This window comes from Manis pentadactyla, chromosome 11 (genome assembly GCF_030020395.1).
Source record: "Manis pentadactyla isolate mManPen7 chromosome 11, mManPen7.hap1, whole genome shotgun sequence".
Lineage (NCBI taxonomy): Eukaryota > Metazoa > Chordata > Mammalia > Pholidota > Manidae > Manis > Manis pentadactyla.
Window position 1 is genome coordinate 113514261 of NC_080029.1, and position 3676 is coordinate 113517936.

A 3676-nucleotide genomic window follows, 5' to 3' on the forward strand; every position below is an offset into this window, starting at 1 on the left:
TTTTGAAATCTTATATTCTCTTGTTGATCATTTATCTAGTTGTTCTATCCATTGTTGAAAGTGAAATATTGAAGTCTCCAACTATTATTGTTGAATTGTTCATTTATTTCTGTCAGTTTTTGTTTTATGTATTTTGGTGCTCTCTTATTAGATGCTTATATATTTATAATTACATCTTCCTGATTGGACTTTTTTAAATTATGGAATGTCTCTCTTTATCTCTCATAACATTTTTTGTTTTAAAGTCTGTTTTGTCTAATATTAGTATAGTCATTCCAGCTTTCTTGTGTTTGCTTGATATCTTTTTCCACCCTTTTACTTTCAATCTATTTGTATCTTTGAATCTAGTGTATCTCTTGCAGACAGCATATAAATGGAAATTGTGTTTTTCTGGTTTTTTTTATCAAGTCTGAGAGTCTCTACCCTCTGGTCGAATTGTTTAACCATTCATACTTATAGTTATCATTGATATACCTGAACATAGGTATGCCATTTTACTTTTTGTTTTCTGTGTCTCATATCTTTTATGTTATTCTTCCTTTACTGTTTGCTTTTGCATTAAATGAATATTTTCTAATTTGACATTTTAATTTCTTAATTCTTTTACATTATTTTAAAAAATAATTTCCTTAGCGATCACTCTAGGGCTTATAATATATATCTTAACTTATCAGGATCAATTTCAGATTTATACTGACTTAATTCCTGTGAGATATAGAAATGTTACTTCTATATTATATATATATGTATATAGCTCTGTCCTTACCCTGTTTTTACAGTATTATTGTAAGACAGATCACATCTATAAATGTTACAAACCTTACCCTGTTTTTATAGTATTATTGTAAGACAGATCACATCTATAAAAGTTACAAACCTAACAACACACTGTTATAATTATTACCTTATGTAATTTTAAGTCTTTTTAAAGAAGGCAAGAGAAAAGAGAGCAAGTATATATTTGTCATTTTTGTTATATTACTCTTATTTATAATTTCTGCTTTTTTAATTTATTCTTGTGGATTTGAATTACTATCTGGAAACATTTCTTTCATCCTGATGAAATTCTGTAGTATTTGTTGTAAAGCAGGTTTCCTGCCACATATTCTCTCAGTTTTTGTTTTTCTAGGAATTTGCCTTCACTTTTTGAAAGATAGCTATTTTTGGCTGGCAGTTTTTTCTTTGAGCACACTATGTTATCCTGCTGCCTTGTGGCCTCTGTTGTTGCAGCTGAGAAATCAGTGCATGGCTCATACTTTCCTGTTTCTCTGCATGTCCCATAATTTCTTGTTGCAACCGCAAGTCCAGTTTGTCACCTGTGTCTGGCCAACTGGACAAATTGGAGGTTCCCACAGTCCCCTCCTCAGGTTTGATTAATTTGCTAGGGCCACTCACAGAATTCAGGGAAACAGCTTACTTACTAGATTACTGGTTTATTATAAAAGGATAAAACTCAGGGACATCTATTCATATATTTGTTTATGTCAAGCTATGACCAGCAAAAAATACCCATTATCATCACTTCAGTTCAATGTCTCTGTGAGAGTTCCCAACCAATTCAGGAAAATAAGAAAAAGAAATAATGAAAAGTGTAAGACTGAAAAGGAAAAAACAAATGTAACGTTCAAGGATCCTGGATAGGAAAAACCGAAAAAGGAGGTTAGATCAAAACCAAGGAAATACAAATAAACTATGGACTTGTGATTCATTAATTGTAACAAATGTGCAATACTAATAATGACATGTTAATGACCGGGGCAACTGGGTAGGGTGTATGGGAACTCTCTGCCCTGTCTTCACAATTTTTCTGTCAATGTAACACTTTTCTAAGAAATAGAATCTATTTAAAAATACATTACTGCCAAATTCAGTTTAGGCTATGAATGCAGGGATGATTTATCATAGAAAATCTATTAGTGTAGCTTTCCACATTAGCAGGTTAAAAGGGAAAACATGATTATCTGAATACTCACCTATACTATAAGAAAAAATATTGCAGCAAACTAGGAATAAATGTAATTAGCTTAATCAAAGAGTTTTTACCAGAAACCTTTTGAGGCCCAATACAAAATACAGATTCAGGACCTTTGTTCAAACATTGTTAAGAATTTCATGAAGGCAATAGCAGAGTGCTTTATGAGCACAGGGGCCAATATAACTGCACAGACCACTTGCTCAAGAAGCCCCAGCTGTATACAGTGAGCTTTGCACTTAATGGCAGTCCAGTGAGAGCTATGGCCAGACTAAGCAAAAGATATCCACTATTATTACTTCAGTTCAATGTCTCTGTGAGAGTTCTTGACCAGTTAAGTAAAACAAGAAAAAGAAATAATAAAAAGTGTAAGACTAAAAAGGAAAAAACAGTGTTGTCACTTTCAGATGATCTGCTTGTCTACAGAAACATCCAATAGAATCTACAATCTGTTAGAACTAGAACTTAAGATTGTTGAATGCTAGAGCAATAAATAAAATTCAAATGTGTCACTATACACCATCAATAAGCAATTATAAAGTGGGATTTTAGAAATCTATACCACCCACAAAAACTACCAAATGTTAAAGTAAATCTAACAAAAAACTTTATGATAAAATGCAAAACTTTATTGAGAGATAATGAAGGGGAAGATTTACAATTTAATGAATATGGAATATGATATTGTATGATATGTGAATAAAATAATGAAGGAATAAAATGAAACCTTGATGTCTCTTTCCCAATTTAAGAAGAATATTGCCAACATGTTTGAAACCCTCTGTGGGCACATGCCAGGCACATGCCTCAGTCCCCACAGGTAACTACTATCTTGAATTTTATATTAGCCATAACTTTGCTATCCTCATGGCCTGCTGCTCCCAAATAATCGAAAATTATTTTAAAGAAATCATACCCAAAGGTCCCAATGTTCAAATAGATTGTCTCTAGTTGACTAGGGTGTAGTTGAGATCCCAGGCAGGCAAGCCTCTGCTTTGCCCCTTAAGGGTGGCCCCAGAGCACGGTTTGAATCCTCACTTATTTCTAGAATCTAAAGGCAAATATTCAGGTTCATTTGCATACCCATAATACACCATAATGCACTGTGAGCAGTATAATTGTTTTCAAATAAAAAAATAGTTTATTTTTTACTTGACTTTTCTGAGTATGAGAATGTTATTTTTGGAATTCACTGGATAAAATTTCTGCAGGCAATAACTCCTGGGATAAATAGCCACCATCAGTTCACTAGGAGTTTCAGTGACTTGAAAAGTGAGTATATGATCTTTTGGACCAATACTCTGGATTTTCTTCAAGTTGCATAGATCATTTGCCTTTTACCAAAGATTTCTATGGACAGAAACAATTGAGTCTTATACAAGTTTGAGGCCTTGTTTTCACAGGGCTGTATCTTTTATTTAAATAAGAATATGTAAGTATGTTTCCAAGTTTTTACTCTTGCTTAGTGTGGTAGTTTCTCTGCCAGTAGCTGTAGCTGCTTTGCATTCTACTGCACAAGAATTGTGTTTTCTGGAGACAGGGGTAGTTGTTTTCAACTATGTTTCTTCATTTTAGGAAACAATGTGGCCAGTCTCTGAAGACAAATTCTAGTGTGCTAAGACCCCCAGCCCTAAGATCCAATCACCACCGACCAGATGAGAGTCATTCTAGGGTAAGGAGGGTCACGGCAAGATACCCTTTCAT

The 3676-nt window shown here is 33.5% G+C and overlaps 1 pseudogene; it reads left to right on the forward strand.

Moving 5' to 3' along the window:
- The first annotated feature begins 3268 nt into the window (after nucleotides 1-3268).
- On the forward strand, nucleotides 3269-3378 carry LOC118935787 (U5 spliceosomal RNA; annotated as a pseudogene).
- The last annotated feature ends 298 nt before the right edge of the window (nucleotides 3379-3676 follow it).